General features: G+C 47.3%; 42 non-coding genes across 42 annotated transcripts; all 42 read right to left on the bottom strand.

Annotated features, from left to right (window-relative positions):
* Positions 1–95: 95 nt before the first annotated feature.
* Trnar-acg lies at positions 96–168 on the bottom strand. Its single transcript has one exon. It is a non-coding gene; the product is annotated as a tRNA-Arg (tRNA).
* Positions 169–751: 583 nt separating this feature from the next.
* Positions 752–824, bottom strand: Trnar-acg. The gene has a single exon. It is a non-coding gene; the product is annotated as a tRNA-Arg (tRNA).
* Positions 825–907: 83 nt separating this feature from the next.
* Positions 908–980, bottom strand: Trnar-ucg. The gene has a single exon. It is a non-coding gene; the product is annotated as a tRNA-Arg (tRNA).
* A 111-nt stretch (positions 981–1,091) lies between these two features.
* Trnar-acg lies at positions 1,092–1,164 on the bottom strand. The gene has a single exon. It is a non-coding gene; the product is annotated as a tRNA-Arg (tRNA).
* A 739-nt stretch (positions 1,165–1,903) lies between these two features.
* Positions 1,904–1,976, bottom strand: Trnal-aag. Its single transcript has one exon. It is a non-coding gene; the product is annotated as a tRNA-Leu (tRNA).
* A 238-nt stretch (positions 1,977–2,214) lies between these two features.
* Trnar-acg lies at positions 2,215–2,287 on the bottom strand. The gene has a single exon. It is a non-coding gene; the product is annotated as a tRNA-Arg (tRNA).
* Positions 2,288–2,369: 82 nt separating this feature from the next.
* On the bottom strand, positions 2,370–2,442 carry Trnar-ucg. Its single transcript has one exon. It is a non-coding gene; the product is annotated as a tRNA-Arg (tRNA).
* Positions 2,443–2,680: 238 nt separating this feature from the next.
* Positions 2,681–2,753, bottom strand: Trnar-acg. The gene has a single exon. It is a non-coding gene; the product is annotated as a tRNA-Arg (tRNA).
* An 82-nt stretch (positions 2,754–2,835) lies between these two features.
* Positions 2,836–2,908, bottom strand: Trnar-ucg. The gene has a single exon. It is a non-coding gene; the product is annotated as a tRNA-Arg (tRNA).
* Positions 2,909–3,019: 111 nt separating this feature from the next.
* On the bottom strand, positions 3,020–3,092 carry Trnar-acg. Its single transcript has one exon. It is a non-coding gene; the product is annotated as a tRNA-Arg (tRNA).
* A 739-nt stretch (positions 3,093–3,831) lies between these two features.
* On the bottom strand, positions 3,832–3,904 carry Trnal-aag. The gene has a single exon. It is a non-coding gene; the product is annotated as a tRNA-Leu (tRNA).
* Positions 3,905–4,142: 238 nt separating this feature from the next.
* On the bottom strand, positions 4,143–4,215 carry Trnar-acg. Its single transcript has one exon. It is a non-coding gene; the product is annotated as a tRNA-Arg (tRNA).
* An 82-nt stretch (positions 4,216–4,297) lies between these two features.
* Trnar-ucg lies at positions 4,298–4,370 on the bottom strand. The gene has a single exon. It is a non-coding gene; the product is annotated as a tRNA-Arg (tRNA).
* A 266-nt stretch (positions 4,371–4,636) lies between these two features.
* Positions 4,637–4,709, bottom strand: Trnar-acg. The gene has a single exon. It is a non-coding gene; the product is annotated as a tRNA-Arg (tRNA).
* Positions 4,710–5,292: 583 nt separating this feature from the next.
* On the bottom strand, positions 5,293–5,365 carry Trnar-acg. Its single transcript has one exon. It is a non-coding gene; the product is annotated as a tRNA-Arg (tRNA).
* An 82-nt stretch (positions 5,366–5,447) lies between these two features.
* Trnar-acg lies at positions 5,448–5,520 on the bottom strand. The gene has a single exon. It is a non-coding gene; the product is annotated as a tRNA-Arg (tRNA).
* Positions 5,521–5,603: 83 nt separating this feature from the next.
* Trnar-acg lies at positions 5,604–5,676 on the bottom strand. The gene has a single exon. It is a non-coding gene; the product is annotated as a tRNA-Arg (tRNA).
* A 266-nt stretch (positions 5,677–5,942) lies between these two features.
* Trnar-acg lies at positions 5,943–6,015 on the bottom strand. The gene has a single exon. It is a non-coding gene; the product is annotated as a tRNA-Arg (tRNA).
* Positions 6,016–6,598: 583 nt separating this feature from the next.
* Positions 6,599–6,671, bottom strand: Trnar-acg. The gene has a single exon. It is a non-coding gene; the product is annotated as a tRNA-Arg (tRNA).
* Positions 6,672–6,909: 238 nt separating this feature from the next.
* Positions 6,910–6,982, bottom strand: Trnar-ucg. The gene has a single exon. It is a non-coding gene; the product is annotated as a tRNA-Arg (tRNA).
* Positions 6,983–7,432: 450 nt separating this feature from the next.
* Trnar-ucg lies at positions 7,433–7,505 on the bottom strand. The gene has a single exon. It is a non-coding gene; the product is annotated as a tRNA-Arg (tRNA).
* A 1,105-nt stretch (positions 7,506–8,610) lies between these two features.
* Trnar-acg lies at positions 8,611–8,683 on the bottom strand. Its single transcript has one exon. It is a non-coding gene; the product is annotated as a tRNA-Arg (tRNA).
* Positions 8,684–8,921: 238 nt separating this feature from the next.
* On the bottom strand, positions 8,922–8,994 carry Trnar-acg. The gene has a single exon. It is a non-coding gene; the product is annotated as a tRNA-Arg (tRNA).
* Positions 8,995–9,076: 82 nt separating this feature from the next.
* Trnar-ucg lies at positions 9,077–9,149 on the bottom strand. Its single transcript has one exon. It is a non-coding gene; the product is annotated as a tRNA-Arg (tRNA).
* Positions 9,150–9,231: 82 nt separating this feature from the next.
* Trnar-ucg lies at positions 9,232–9,304 on the bottom strand. The gene has a single exon. It is a non-coding gene; the product is annotated as a tRNA-Arg (tRNA).
* A 111-nt stretch (positions 9,305–9,415) lies between these two features.
* Trnar-acg lies at positions 9,416–9,488 on the bottom strand. Its single transcript has one exon. It is a non-coding gene; the product is annotated as a tRNA-Arg (tRNA).
* Positions 9,489–10,071: 583 nt separating this feature from the next.
* Trnar-acg lies at positions 10,072–10,144 on the bottom strand. The gene has a single exon. It is a non-coding gene; the product is annotated as a tRNA-Arg (tRNA).
* Positions 10,145–10,226: 82 nt separating this feature from the next.
* Trnar-acg lies at positions 10,227–10,299 on the bottom strand. Its single transcript has one exon. It is a non-coding gene; the product is annotated as a tRNA-Arg (tRNA).
* Positions 10,300–10,382: 83 nt separating this feature from the next.
* On the bottom strand, positions 10,383–10,455 carry Trnar-acg. The gene has a single exon. It is a non-coding gene; the product is annotated as a tRNA-Arg (tRNA).
* Positions 10,456–10,537: 82 nt separating this feature from the next.
* On the bottom strand, positions 10,538–10,610 carry Trnar-ucg. Its single transcript has one exon. It is a non-coding gene; the product is annotated as a tRNA-Arg (tRNA).
* Positions 10,611–10,721: 111 nt separating this feature from the next.
* Trnar-acg lies at positions 10,722–10,794 on the bottom strand. The gene has a single exon. It is a non-coding gene; the product is annotated as a tRNA-Arg (tRNA).
* An 894-nt stretch (positions 10,795–11,688) lies between these two features.
* Trnar-ucg lies at positions 11,689–11,761 on the bottom strand. Its single transcript has one exon. It is a non-coding gene; the product is annotated as a tRNA-Arg (tRNA).
* Positions 11,762–12,866: 1,105 nt separating this feature from the next.
* On the bottom strand, positions 12,867–12,939 carry Trnar-acg. Its single transcript has one exon. It is a non-coding gene; the product is annotated as a tRNA-Arg (tRNA).
* An 82-nt stretch (positions 12,940–13,021) lies between these two features.
* Positions 13,022–13,094, bottom strand: Trnar-acg. Its single transcript has one exon. It is a non-coding gene; the product is annotated as a tRNA-Arg (tRNA).
* Positions 13,095–13,515: 421 nt separating this feature from the next.
* Positions 13,516–13,588, bottom strand: Trnah-aug. Its single transcript has one exon. It is a non-coding gene; the product is annotated as a tRNA-His (tRNA).
* Positions 13,589–13,670: 82 nt separating this feature from the next.
* Positions 13,671–13,743, bottom strand: Trnac-aca. The gene has a single exon. It is a non-coding gene; the product is annotated as a tRNA-Cys (tRNA).
* A 238-nt stretch (positions 13,744–13,981) lies between these two features.
* Trnar-ucg lies at positions 13,982–14,054 on the bottom strand. The gene has a single exon. It is a non-coding gene; the product is annotated as a tRNA-Arg (tRNA).
* Positions 14,055–14,136: 82 nt separating this feature from the next.
* Trnar-acg lies at positions 14,137–14,209 on the bottom strand. Its single transcript has one exon. It is a non-coding gene; the product is annotated as a tRNA-Arg (tRNA).
* A 238-nt stretch (positions 14,210–14,447) lies between these two features.
* Positions 14,448–14,520, bottom strand: Trnar-acg. The gene has a single exon. It is a non-coding gene; the product is annotated as a tRNA-Arg (tRNA).
* A 219-nt stretch (positions 14,521–14,739) lies between these two features.
* Positions 14,740–14,812, bottom strand: Trnal-aag. The gene has a single exon. It is a non-coding gene; the product is annotated as a tRNA-Leu (tRNA).
* Positions 14,813–15,050: 238 nt separating this feature from the next.
* On the bottom strand, positions 15,051–15,123 carry Trnar-acg. Its single transcript has one exon. It is a non-coding gene; the product is annotated as a tRNA-Arg (tRNA).
* An 82-nt stretch (positions 15,124–15,205) lies between these two features.
* On the bottom strand, positions 15,206–15,278 carry Trnar-ucg. The gene has a single exon. It is a non-coding gene; the product is annotated as a tRNA-Arg (tRNA).
* Between the last annotated feature and the right edge of the window lie 59 nt (positions 15,279–15,337).

The raw sequence follows: 15,337 nt of genomic DNA, 5'->3' as shown, positions 1-15,337 counted from the left end.
CTCGAACTTAGTACGTCCCATTGGCAGACGCAAATCGCCAGGAGTAAAATTTTTATGCCAAGGATCAGGATAGAAAAGAAGGAAGCAAAAATCAGAGACCCTGCCAGGACTCGAACCTGGAATCTCCTGATCCGTAGTCAGGCGCCTTATCCATTGGGCCACAAGGCCGACGTTAAAGTAGTATCTCAAACTTAGTACGTCACATTGCCAGACGCAAATCGCCAGGAGTAAAATTATTATGTCAAGGATCAGGATAGAGAAGAAGGAAGCAAAAATCAGAGACCCTGCCAGGACTTTAACCTCGAATCTCCTGATCCCTATTCAGGCGACTTATCCATTGGGCCATAGGGCTGATGTTACGGAATCTCCTGATCCGTAGTCAGGCGTCGTTTATATTGGGCCACAGGGCTGAGATTAATGTTGTAATTTTGGAATAAGTAAATCACCTCGCGTGAAACAAATAGCGTTAACATCAAATATTATGCAAAGACATGGACCCTGCCGGGACTCGAATAAGGAAAATTATACACTACATCATAGAAAAGACGAACAGCAAACAAAATTATCACGATTAAGAAGAAGGAAGCAAAAATCAGCGATCCTGCAAGGAATCGAACCTAGAATCTCCTGATCCGTAGTCAGGCGCCTTATCCATTGGGCCTCAAGGCCGATGTTGACGTAGAATTTCGAACTTAGTACATCACGTTGGCAGACGCAAATCGCCGATTCAAAAGAACGTGGCAAAAATCAGCGACCCTGCCAGGACTCGAACCTGGAATCTCCTGATCCGTAGTCAGGCGCCTTATCCATTTGGCCACAAGGCCGACGTTGACATAGTATTTCGAACTTAGTACATCACGTTGGCAGACGCAAATCGTCGATTCAAAAGAACGAGTAAAAAATTCAGCGACCATGCCAGGACTCGAACCTGGAATCTCCTGATCCGAGGTCAGGCGCCTTATCCACTGGGCCACAAGGCCGACGTTGAAGTAAATTCTCGAACTTAGTACGTCCCATTGGCAGACGCAAATCGCCAGGAGTAAAATTTTTATGCCAAGGATCAGGATAGAAAAGAAGGAAGCAAAAATCAGAGACCCTGCCAGGACTCGAACCTGGAATCTCCTGATCCGTAGTCAGGCGCCTTATCCATTTGGCCACAAGGCCGACGTTAAAGTAGTATCTCGAACTTAGTACGTCACATTGCCAGACGCAAATCGCCAGGAGTAAAATTACTATGCCAAGGATCAGGATAGAGAAGAAGGAAGCAAAAATCAGAGACCCTGCCAGGACTTTAACCTCGAATCTCATGATCCCTATTCAGGCGACTTATCCATTGGGCCATAGGGCTGATGTTACGGAATCTCCTGATCCGTAGTCAGGCGTCGTTTATATTGGGCCACAGGGCTGAGATTAATGTTGTAATTTTGGAATAAGTAAATCACCTCGCGTGAAACAAATAGCGTTAACATCAAATATTATGCAAAGACATGGACCCTGCCGGGACTCGAATAAGGAAAATTATACACTACATCATAGAAAAGACGAACAGCAAACAAAATTATCACGATTAAGAAGAAGGAAGCAAAAATCAGCGATCCTGCCAGGACTCGAACCTAGAATCTCCTGATCCGTAGTCAGGCGCCTTATCCATTGGGCCACAAGGCCGATGTTGACGTAGTATTTCGATTTTAGTACATTACGTTGGCAGACGCAATTCGCCGATTCAAAAGAAGGAGGCAAAAATCAGCGACCCTGCCAGGACTCGAACCTGGAATCTCCTGATCCGTAGTCAGACGCCATATCCATTGGGCCACAAGGCCGACGTTGACATAGTATTTCGAACTTAGTACATCACGTTGGTAGAAGCAAATCGCCGATTCAAAAGAACGAGTAAAAAAATCAGCGACCCTGCCAGGACTCGAACCTGGAATCTCCTGATCCTTAGTCAGGCGCCTTATCCATTGGGCCACAAGGCCGATGTTGACATAGTATTTCGAACTTAGTACATCACGTTGGCAGACGCAAATCGCCGATTCAAAAGAACGAGTAAAAAAATCAGCGACCCTGCCAGGACTCGAACCTGGAATCTCCTGATCCGTAGTCAGGCGCCTTATCCATTGGGCCTCAAGGCCGATGTTGACGTAGAATTTGGAATATAGTACATTACGTTGGCAGACGCAATTCGCCGATTCAAAAGAAGGAGTCAAAAATCAGCGACCCTGCCAGGACTCGAACCTGGAATCTCCTGATCCGTAGTCAGGCGCCTTATCCATTGGGCCACAAGGCCGACGTTGACGTAGTATTTCGAACTTAGTACATCACGCTGGCAGACGCAAATCGCCGATTCAAAAGAACGAGGCAAAAATCAGGGACCCTGCCAGGACTCGAACCTGGAATCTCCTGATCCGAGGTCAGGCGCCTTATCCATTGGGCCACAAGGCCGACGTTGACATAGTATTTCGAACTTAGTACATCACGTTGGCAGACGCAAATCGCCGATTCAAAAGAACGTGGCAAAAATCAGCGACCCTGCCAGGACTCGAACCTGGAATCTCCTGATCCGTAGTCAGGCGCCTTATCTATTTGGCCACAAGGCCGACGTTGACATAGTATTTCGAACTCAGTACATCACGTTGGCAGACGCAAATCGTCGATTCAAAAGAACGAGTAAAAAATTCAGCGACCATGCCAGGACTCGAACCTGGAATCTCCTGATCCGTAGTCAGGCGCCTTATCCATTGGGCCACAAGGCCGATGTTGACATAGTATTTCGAACTTAGTACATCACGTTGGCAGACGCAAATCGCCGATTCAAAAGAACGAGGCAAAAATCAGCGACCCTGCCAGCACTCGAACCTGGAATCTCCTGATCCGAGGTCAGGCGCCTTATCCATTGGGCCACAAGGCCGACGTTGAAGTAAATTCTCGAACTTAGTACGTCCCATTGGCAGACGCAAATCGCCAGGAGTAAAATTTTTATGCCAAGGATCAGGATAGAAAAGAAGGAAGCAAAAATCAGAGACCCTGCCAGGACTCGAACCTGGAATCTCCTGATCCGTAGTCAGGCGCCTTATCCATTTGGCCACAAGGCCGACGTTAAAGTAGTATTTCGAACTTAGTACGTCAAATTGCCAGACGCAAATCGCCAGGAGTAAAATTACTATGCCAAGGATCAGGAAAGAGAAGAAGGAAGCAAAAATCAGAGACCCTGCCAGGACTTTAACCTCGAATCTCCTGATCCCTATTCAGGCGACTTATCCATTGGGCCATAGGGCTGATGTTACGGAATCTCCTGATCCGTAGTCAGGCGTCGTTTATATTGGGCCACAGGGCTGAGATTAATGTTGTAATTTTGGAATAAGTAAATCACCTCGCGTGAAACAAATAGCGTTAACATCAAATATTATGCAAAGACATGGACCCTGCCGGGACTCGAATAAGGAAAATTATACACTACATCATAGAAAAGACGAACAGCAAACAAAATTATCACGATTAAGAAGAAGGAAGCAAAAATCAGCGATCCTGCCAGGACTCGAACCTAGAATCTCCTGATCCGTAGTCAGGCGCCTTATCCATTGGGCCACAAGGCCGATGTTGACGTAGTATTTCGATTTTAGTACATTACGTTGGCAGACGCAATTCGCCGATTCAAAAGAAGGAGGCAAAAATCAGCGACCCTGCCAGGACTCGAACCTGGAATCTCCTGATCCGTAGTCAGACGCCATATCCATTGGGCCACAAGGCCGACGTTGACATAGTATTTCGAACTTAGTACATCACGTTGGCAGAAGCAAATCGCCGATTCAAAAGAACGAGTAAAAAAATCAGCGACCCTGCCAGGACTCGAACCTGGAATCTCCTGATCCTTAGTCAGGCGCCTTATCCATTGGGCCACAAGGCCGATGTTGACATAGTATTTCGAACTTAGTACATCACGTTGGCAGACGCAAATCGCCGATTCAAAAGAACGAGTAAAAAAATCAGCGACCCTGCCAGGACTCGAACCTGGAATCTCCTGATCCGTAGTCAGGCGCCTTATCCATTGGGCCTCAAGGCCGATGTTGACGTAGAATTTGGAATATAGTACATTACGTTGGCAGACGCAATTCGCCGATTCAAAAGAAGGAGTCAAAAATCAGCGACCCTGCCAGGACTCGAACCTGGAATCTCCTGATCCGTAGTCAGGCGCCTTATCCATTGGGCCACAAGGCCGACGTTGACGTAGTATTTCGAACTTAGTACATCACGCTGGCAGACGCAAATCGCCGATTCAAAAGAACGAGGCAAAAATCAGGGACCCTGCCAGGACTCGAACCTGGAATCTCCTGATCCGAGGTCAGGCGCCTTATCCATTGGGCCACAAGGCCGACGTTGACATAGTATTTCGAACTTAGTACATCACGTTGGCAGACGCAAATCGTCGATTCAAAAGAACGAGGCAAAAATCAGCGACCCTGCCAGCACTCGAACCTGGAATCTCCTGATCCGTAGTCAGGCGCCTTATCCATTGGGCCACAAGGCCGTGGTTGAAGTAAATTCTCGAACTTAGTACGTCCCATTGGCAGACGCAAATCGCCAGGAGTAAAATTTTTATGCCAAGGATCAGGATAGAAAAGAAGGAAGCAAAAATCAGAGACCCTGCCAGGACTCGAACCTGGAATCTCCTGATCCGTAGTCAGGCGCCTTATCCATTGGGCCACAAGGCCGACGTTAAAGTAGTATCTCAAACTTAGTACGTCACATTGCCAGACGCAAATCGCCAGGAGTAAAATTATTATGCCAAGGATCAGGATAGAGAAGAAGGAAGCAAAAATCAGAGACCCTGCCAGGACTTTAACCTCGAATCTCCTGATCCCTATTCAGGCGACTTATCCATTGGGCCATAGGGCTGATGTTACGGAATCTCCTGATCCGTAGTCAGGCGTCGTTTATATTGGGCCACAGGGCTGAGATTAATGTTGTAATTTTGGAATAAGTAAATCACCTCGCGTGAAACAAATAGCGTTAACATCAAATATTATGCAAAGACATGGACCCTGCCGGGACTCGAATAAGGAAAATTATACACTACATCATAGAAAAGACGAACAGCAAACAAAATTATCACGATTAAGAAGAAGGAAGCAAAAATCAGCGATCCTGCAAGGAATCGAACCTAGAATCTCCTGATCCGTAGTCAGGCGCCTTATCCATTGGGCCTCAAGGCCGATGTTGACGTAGAATTTCGAATATAGTACATTACGTTGGCAGACGCAATTCGGCGATTCAAAAGAAGTAGGCAAAAATCAGCGACCCTGCCAGGACTCGAACCTGGAATCTCCTGATCCGTAGTCAGGCGCCTTATCCATTGGGCCACAAGGCCGACGTTGACGTAGTATTTCGAACTTAGTACATCACGTTGGCAGACGCAAATCGCCGATTCAAAAGAACGTGGCAAAAATCAGCGACCCTGCCAGGACTCGAACCTGGAATCTCCTGATCCGTAGTCAGGCGCCTTATCCATTTGGCCACAAGGCCGACGTTGACATAGTATTTCGAACTTAGTACATCACGTTGGCAGACGCAAATCGTCGATTCAAAAGAACGAGTAAAAAAATCAGCGACCATGCCAGGACTCGAACCTGGAATCTCCTGATCCGTAGTCAGGCGCCTTATCCATTGGGCCACAAGGCCGATGTTGACATAGTATTTCGAACTTAGTACATCACGTTGGCAGACGCAAATCGCCGATTCAAAAGAACGAGGCAAAAATCAGCGACCCTGAGAGCACTCGAACCTGGAATCTCCTGATCCGAGGTCAGGCGCCTTATCCATTGGGCCACAAGGCCGACGTTGAAGTAAATTCTCGAACTTAGTACGTCCCATTGGCAGACGCAAATCGCCAGGAGTAAAATTTTTATGCCAAGGATCAGGATAGAAAAGAAGGAAGCAAAAATCAGAGACCCTGCCAGGACTCGAACCTGGAATCTCCTGATCCGTAGTCAGGCGCCTTATCCATTTGGCCACAAGGCCGACGTTAAAGTAGTATCTCGAACTTAGTACGTCACATTGGCAGACGCAAATCGCCAGGAGTAAAATTATTATGCCAAGGATCAGGAAAGAGAAGAAGGAAGCAAAAATCAGAGACCCTGCCAGGACTTTAACCTCGAATCTCCTGATCCCTATTCAGGCGACTTATCCATTGGGCCATAGGGCTGATGTTACGGAATCTCCTGATCCGTAGTCAGGCGTCGTTTATATTGGGCCACAGGGCTGAGATTAATGTTGTAATTTTGGAATAAGTAAATCACCTCGCGTGAAACAAATAGCGTTAACATCAAATATTATGCAAAGACATGGACCCTGCCGGGACTCGAATAAGGAAAATTATACACTACATCATAGAAAAGACGAACAGCAAACAAAATTATCACGATTAAGAAGAAGGAAGCAAAAATCAGCGATCCTGCCAGGAATCGAACCTAGAATCTCCTGATCCGTAGTCAGGCGCCTTATCCATTGGGCAACAAGGCCGATGTTGACGTAGTATTCCGATTTTAGTACATTACGTTGGCAGACGCAATTCGCCGATTCAAAAGATGGAGGCAAAAATCAGCGACCCTGCCAGGACTCGAACCTGGAATCTCCTGATCCGTAGTCAGACGCCTTATCCATTGGGCCACAAGGCCGACGTTGACATAGTATTTCGAACTTAGTACATCACGTTGGCAGACGCAAATCGCCGATTCAAAAGAACGAGTAAAAAAATCAGCGACCCTGCCAGGACTCGAACCTGGAATCTCCTGATCCGTAGTCAGGCGCCTTATCTATTGGGCCACAAGGCCGACGTTGACATAGTATTTCGAACTTAGTACATCACGTTGGCAGACGCAAATCGCCGATTCAAAAGAACGAGGCAAAAATCAGCGACCCTGCCAGGACTCGAACCTGGAATCTCCTGATCCGAGGTCAGGCGCCTTATCCATTGGGCCACAAGGCCGACGTTGAAGTAAATTCTCGAACTTAGTACGTCCCATTGGCAGACGCAAATCACCAGCAGTAAAATTTTTATGCCAAGGATCAGGATATAAAAGATGGAAGTAAAAATCAGAGACCCTGCCACGACTCTAACCTCGAATCTCCTGATCCGTAGTCAGGCGCCTTATCCATTGGGCCACAAGGCCGACGTTGAAGTAGTATTTCGAACTTAGGACGTGACATTGCTAGACGCAAATCGGCAGAAGTAAAATTGTTATGCCAAGGATCAGGATAGAAAAGAAGGAAGCAAAAATCAGAGACCCTGCCAGGACTCGAACCTGGAATCTCCTGATCCGTAGTCAGGCGCCTTATCTATTGGGCCACAAGGCCGACGTTGACATAGTATTTCGAACTTAGTACATCACGTTGGCAGACGCAAATCGCCGATTCAAAAGAACGAGGCAAAAATCAGCGACCCTGCCAGGACTCGAACCTGGAATCTCCTGATCCGAGGTCAGGCGCCTTATCCATTGGGCCACAAGGCCGAAGTTGAAGTAAATTCTCGAACTTAGTACGTCCCATTGGCAGACGCAAATCGCCAGGAGTAAAATTTTTATGCCAAGGATCAGGATAGAAAAGAAGGAAGCAAAAATCAGAGACCCTGCCACGACTCTAACCTCGAATCTCCTGATCCGTAGTCAGGCGCCTTATCCATTGGGCCACAAGGCCGACGTTGAAGTAGTATTTCGAACTTAGTACGTCACATTGCTAGACGCAAATCGCCATGAGTAAAATTATTATGCCAAGGATCAGGATAGAAAAGAAGGAAGTAAAAATCAGAGACCCTGCCACGACTCTAACCTCGAATCTCCTGATCCGTAGTCAGGCGACTTATCCATTGGGCCATAGGGCCGACGTTAAAGTATTATTTCGAACTTAGTACGTCACATTGCCAGACGCAAATCGCCAGGAGTAAAATTATTATGCCAAGGATCAGGATAGAAAAGAAGGAAGAAAAAATCAGAGACCCTGCCAGGACTCTAACCTCGAATCTCCTGATCCCTATTCAGGCGACTTATCCATTGGGCCATAGGGCTGATGTTACGGAATCTCCTGATCCGTAGTCAGGCGTCGTTTATATTGGGCCACAGGGCTGAGGTTAATGTTGTAATTTTGGAATAAGTAAATCACCTCGCGTGAAACAAATAGCGTTGACATCAAATATTATGCAAAGACAGGGACCCTGCCGGGACTCGAATAAGGAAAATTATACACTACATCATATAAAGGAGAACAGCAAACAAAATTATCACGATTAAGAAGAAGGAAGCAAAAATCAGCGATCCTGCCAGGAATCGAACCTAGAATCTCCTGATCCGTAGTCAGGCGCCTTATCCACTGGGCAACAGGGCCGATGTCGACGTAGTATTTCGAACTTAGTAATATACGTTGGCAGACGCAATTTGCCGATTCAAAAGAAGGAGGCAAAAATCAGCTACCCTGCCAGGACTCGAACCTGGAATCTCTTGATCCGTGGTCAGGCGCCTTATCCATTGGGCCAGAAGTCCGACGTTGACGTATTATTTCGAACTTAGTACATCACGTTGGCAGACCCAAATCGCCGATTCAAAAGAACGAGACAAAAATATGCGACCCTGCCAGGACTCGAACCTGGAATCTCCTGATCCGTAGTCAGGCGCCTTATCCATTGGGCCACAAGGCCGACGTTGACGTAGTATTTCGAACTTAGTACATCACGTTGGCAGACGGAAATCGCCGATTCAAAAGAACGTGGCAAAAATCAGCGACCCTGCCAGGACTGGAACCTGGAATCTCCTGATCCGTAGTCAGGCGCCTTATCCATTTGGCCACAAGGCCGACGTTGACATAGTATTTCGAACTTAGTACATCACGTTGACAGACGCAAATCGTCGATTCAAAAGAACGAGTAAAAAAATCAGCGACCATGCCAGGACTCGAACCTGGAATCTCCTGATCCGTAGTCAGGCGCCTTATCCATTGGGCCACAAGGCCGATGTTGACATAGTATTTCAAACTTAGTACATCACGTTGGCAGACGCAAATCGCCGATTCAAAAGAACGAGGCAAAAATCAGCGACCCTGCCAGGACTCGAACCTGGAATCTCCTGATCCGAGGTCAGGCGCCTTATCCATTGGGCCACAAGGCCGACGTTGACATAGTATTTCGAACTTAGTACATCACGTTGGCAGACGCAAATCGTCGATTCAAAAGAACAAGGCAAAAATCAGCGACCCTGCCAGCACTCGAACCTGGAATCTCCTGATCCGAGGTCAGGCGCCTTATCCATTGGGCCACAAGGCCGTGGTTGAAGTAAATTCTCGAACTTAGTACATCCCATTGGCAGACGCAAATCGCCAGGAGTAAAATTTTTATGCCAAGGATCAGGATAGAAAAGAAGGAAGCAAAAATCAGAGACCCTGCCAGGACTCGAACCTGGAATCTCCTGATCCGTAGTCAGGCGCCTTATCCATTGGGCCACAAGGCCGACGTTAAAGTAGTATCTCCAACTTAGTACGTCACATTGCCAGACGCAAATCGCCAGGAGTAAAATTATTATGCCAAGGATCAGGATAGAGAAGAAGGAAGCAAAAATCAGAGACCCTGCCAGGACTTTAACCTCGAATCTCCTGATCCCTATTCAGGCGACTTATCCATTGGGCCATAGGGCTGATGTTACGGAATCTCCTGATCCGTAGTCAGGCGTCGTTTATATTGGGCCACAGGGCTGAGAATAATGTTGTAATTTTGGAATAAGTAAATCACCTCGCGTGAAACAAATAGCGTTAACATCAAATATTATGCAAAGACATGGACCCTGCCGGGACTCGAATAAGGAAAATTATACACTACATCATAGAAAAGACGAACAGCAAACAAAATTATCACGATTAAGAAGAAGGAAGCAAAAATCAGCGATCCTGCAAGGAATCGAACCTAGAATCTCCTGATCCGTAGTCAGGCGCCTTATCCATTGGGCCTCAAGGCCGATGTTGACGTAGAATTTCGAATATAGTACATTACGTTGGCAGACGCAATTCGGCGATTCAAAAGAAGTAGGCAAAAATCAGCGACCCTGCCAGGACTCGAACCTGGAATCTCCTGATCCGTAGTCAGGCGCCTTATCCATTGGGCCACAAGGCCGACGTTGACGTAGTATTTCGAACTTAGTACATCACGTTGGCAGACGCAAATCGCCGATTCAAAAGAACGTGGCAAAATTCAGCGACCCTGCCAGGACTCGAACCTGGAATCTCCTGATCCGTAGTCAGGCGCCTTATCCATTTGGCCACAAGGCCGACGTTGACATAGTATTTCGAACTTAGTACATCACGTTGGCAGACGCAAATCGTCGATTCAAAAGAACGAGTAAAAAAATCAGCGACCATGCCAGGACTCGAACCTGGAATCTCCTGATCCGTAGTCAGGCGCCTTATCCATTGGGCCACAAGGCCGATGTTGACATAGTATTTCGAACTTAGTACATCACGTTGGCAGACGCAAATCGCCGATTCAAAAGAACGAGGCAAAAATCAGCGACCCTGCCAGCACTCGAACCTGGAATCTCCTGATCCGAGGTCAGGCGCCTTATCCATTGGGCCACAAGGCCGACGTTGAAGTAAATTCTCGAACTTAGTACGTCCCATTGGCAGACGCAAATCGCCAGGAGTAAAATTTTTATGCCAAGGATCAGGATAGAAAAGAAGGAAGCAAAAATCAGAGACCCTGCCAGGACTCGAACCTGGAATCTCCTGATCCGTAGTCAGGCGCCTTATCCATTTGGCCACAAGGCCGACGTTAAAGTAGTATCTCGAACTTAGTACGTCACATTGCCAGACGCAAATCGCCAGGAGTAAAATTATTATGCCAAGGATCAGGAAAGAGAAGAAGGAAGCAAAAATCAGAGACCCTGCCAGGACTTTAACCTCGAATCTCCTGATCCCTATTCAGGCGACTTATCCATTGGGCCATAGGGCTGATGTTACGGAATCTCCTGATCCGTAGTCAGGCGTCGTTTATATTGGGCCACAGGGCTGAGATTAATGTTGTAATTTTGGAATAAGTAAATCACCTCGCGTGAAACAAATAGCGTTAACATCAAATATTATGCAAAGACATGGACCCTGCCGGGACTCGAATAAGGAAAATTATACACTACATCATAGAAAAGACGAACAGCAAACAAAATTATCACGATTAAGAAGAAGGAAGCAAAAATCAGCGATCCTGCCAGGAATCGAACCTAGAATCTCCTGATCCGTAGTCAGGCGCCTTATCCATTGGGCAACAAGGCCGATGTTGACGTAGTATTCCGATTTTAGTACATTACGTTGGCAGACGCAATTCGCCGATTCAAAAGATGGAGGCAAAAATCAGCGACCCTGCCAGGACTCGAACCTGGAATCTCCTGATGCGTAGTCAGACGCCTTATCCATTGGGCCACAAGGCCGACGTTGACATAGTATTTCGAACTTAGTACATCACGTTGGCAGACGCAAATCGCCGATTCAAAAGAACGAGTAAAAAAATCAGCGACCCTGCCAGGACTCGAACCTGGAATCTCCTGATCCGTAGTCAGGCGCCTTATCTATTGGGCCACAAGGCCGACGTTGACATAGTATTTCGAACTTAGTACATCACGTTGGCAGACGCAAATCGCCGATTCAAAAGAACGAGGCAAAAATCAGCGACCCTGCCAGGACTCGAACCTGGAATCTCCTGATCCGAGGTCAGGCGCCTTATCCATTGGGCCACAAGGCCGAAGTTGAAGTAAATTCTCGAACTTAGTACGTCCCATTGGCAGACGCAAATCGCCAGGAGTAAAATTATTATGCCAAGGATCAGGATAGAAAAGAAGGAAGCAAAAATCAGAGACCCTGCCACGACTCTAACCTCGAATCTCCTGATCCGTAGTCAGGCGCCTTATCCATTGGGCCACAAAGCCGACGTTGAAGTAGTATTTCGAACTTAGTACGTCACATTGCTAGACGCAAATCGCCATGAGTAAAATTATTATGCCAAGGATCAGGATAGAAAAGAAGGAAGTAAAAATCAGAGACCCTGCCACGACTCTAACCTCGAATCTCCTGATCCGTAGTCAGGCGACTTATCCATTGGGCCATAGGGCCGACGTTAAAGTATTATTTCGAACTTAGTACGTCACATTGCCAGACGCAAATCGCCAGGAGTAAAATTATTATGCCAAGGATCAGGATAGAAAAGAAGGAAGAAAAAATCAGAGACCCTGCCAGGACTCTAACCTCGAATCTCCTGATCCCTATTCAGGCGACTTATCCATTGGGCCATAGGGCTGATGTTACGGAATCTCCTGATCCGTAGTCAGGCGTCGTTTATATTGGGCCACAGGGCTGAGGTTAATGTTGTAATTTTGGAATAAGTAAATCACCTCGCGTGAAACAAATAGCGTTGACATCAAATATTATGCAAAGACAGGGACCCTGCCGGGACTCGAATAAGGAAAATTATACACTACATCATATAAAGGAGAACAGCAAACAAAATTATCACGATTAAGAAGAAGGAAGCAAAAATCAGCGATCCTGCCAGGAATCGAACCTAGAATCTCCTGATCCGTAGTCAGGCGCCTTATCCACTGGGCAACAGGGCCGATGTCGACGTAGTATTTCGAACTTAGTAATATACGTTGGCAGACGCAATTTGCCGATTCAAAAGAAGGAGGCAAAAATCAGCTACCCTGCCAGGACTCGAACCTGGAATCTCTTGATCCGTGGTCAGGCGCCTTATCCATTGGGCCAGAAGTCCGACGTTGACGTATTATTTCGAACTTAGTACATCACGTTGGCAGACCCAAATCGCCGATTCAAAAGAACGAGACAAAAATCAGCGACCCTGCCAGGACTCGAACCTGGAATCTCCTGATCCGTAGTCAGGCGCCTTATCCATTGGGCCACAAGGCCGATCTTGACGTAGTATTTCGATTTGAGTACATTACGTTGGCAGACGCAATTCGCCGATTCAAAAGAAGGAGGCACAAATCAGCGACCCTGCCAGGACTCGAACCTGGAATCTCCTGATCCGTAGTCAGACGCCTTATCCATTGGGCCACAAGGCCGACGTTGACATAGTATTTCAAGCTTAGTACATTACGTTGGCAGACGCAATTCGCCGATTCAAAAAAAGGAGGCAAAAATCAGCGACCCTGCCAGGACCCGAACCTGGAATCTCCTGATCCGTAGTCAGGCGCCTTATCCATTTGGCCACAAGGCCGACGTCGACATAGTATTTCGAACTTAGTACATCACGTTGGCAGACGCAAATCGCCGATTCAAAAGAACGAGGCAAAAATCAGCGACCCTGCCAGCACTCGAAATTGGAATCTCCTGATCCGAGGTCAGGCGCCTTATCCATTGGGCCACAAGGCCGACATTGAAGTAAATTCTCGAACTTAGTACGTCCCATTGGCAGACGCAAATCGCCAGGAGTAAAATTTTTATGCCAAGGATCAGGATAGAAAAGAAGGAAGCAAAAATCAGAGACCCTGCCAGGACTCGAACCTGGAATCTCCTGATCCATAGTCAGGCGCCTTATCCATTGGGCCACAAGGCCGACGTTGACGTAGTATTTCGAACTTAGTACATCACGTTGGCAGACGCAAATCGCCGATTCAAAAGAACGAGGCAAAAATCAGCGACCCTGCCAGGACTCGAACCTGGAATCTCCTGATCTGTAGTCAGGCGCCTTATCCATTTGGCCACAAGGCCGACGTTGACATAGTATTTCGAACTTAGTACATCACGTTGGCAGACGCAAATCGTCGATTCAAAAGAACGAGTAAAAAAATCAGCGACCATGCCAGGACTCGAACCTGGAATATCCTGATCCGTAGTCAGGCGCCTTATCCATTGGGCCACAAGGCCGATGTTGACATAGTATTTCGAACTTAGTACATCACGTTGGCAGACGCAAATCGCCGATTCAAAAGAACGAGGCAAAAATCAGCGACCCTGCCAGGACTCGAACCTGGAATCTCCTGATCCGAGGTCAGGCGCCTTATCCATTGGGCCACAAGGCCGATGTTGACGTAGAATTTCGAATATAGTACATTACGTTGGCAGACGCAATTCGGCGATTCAAAAGAAGTAGGCAAAAATCAGCGACCCTGCCAGGACTCGAACCTGGAATCTCCTGATCCGTAGTCAGGCGCCTTATCCATTGGGCCACAAGGCCGACGTTGACGTAGTATTTCGAACTTAGTACATCACGTTGGCAGACGCAAATCGCCGATTCAAAAGAACGAGGCAAAAATCAGCGACCCTGCCAGGACTCGAACCTGGAATCTCCTGATCCGTAGTCAGACGCCATATCCATTGGGCCACAAGGCCGACGTTGACATAGTATTTCGAACTTAGTACATCATGTTGGCAGAAGCAAATCGCCGATTCAAAAGAACGAGTAAAAAAATCAGCGACCCTGCCAGGACTCGAACCTGGAATCTCCTGATCCGTAGTCAGGCGCCTTATCCATTGGGCCACAAGGCCGATTTTAGTACATTACGTTGGCAGACGCAATTCGCCGATTCAAAAGAAGGAGGCAAAAATCAGCGACCCTGCCAGGACTCGAACCTGGAATCTCCTGATCCGTAGTCAGACGCCATATCCATTGGGCCACAAGGCCGACGTTGACATAGTATTTCGAACTTAGTACATCACGTTGGCAGAAGCAAATCGCCGATTCAAAAGAACGAGTAAAAAAATCAGCGACCCTGCCAGGACTCGAACCTGGAATCTCCTGATCCTTAGTCAGGCGCCTTATCCATTGGGCCACAAGGCCGATGTTGACATAGTATTTCGAACTTAGTACATCACGTTGGCAGACGCAAATCGCCGATTCAAAAGAACGAGTAAAAAAATCAGCGACCCTGCCAGGACTCGAACCTGGAATCTCCTGATCCGTAGTCATGCGCCTTATCCATTGGGCCTCAAGGCCGATGTTGACGTAGAATTTGGAATATAGTACATTACGTTGGCAGACGCAATTCGCCGATTCAAAAGAAGGAGTCAAAAATCAGCGACCCTGCCAGGACTCGAACCTGGAATCTCCTGATCCGTAGTCAGGCGCCTTATCCATTGGGCCACAAGGCCGACGTTGACGTAGTATTTCGAACTTAGTACATCACGCTGGCAGACGCAAATCGCCGATTCAAAAAAACGAGGCAAAAATCAGGGACCCTGCCAGGACTCGAACCTGGAATCTCCTGATCCGAGGTCAGGCGCCTTATCCATTGGGCCACAAGGCCGACTTTGACATAGTATTTCGAACTTAGTACATCACGTTGGCAGACGCAAATCGTCGATT

Source organism: Nematostella vectensis, chromosome 13 (assembly GCF_932526225.1).
Source record: "Nematostella vectensis chromosome 13, jaNemVect1.1, whole genome shotgun sequence".
Taxonomy (NCBI): Eukaryota; Metazoa; Cnidaria; class Anthozoa; order Actiniaria; family Edwardsiidae; genus Nematostella; species Nematostella vectensis.
This window is presented reverse-complemented; position numbering and strand designations above follow the sequence as displayed.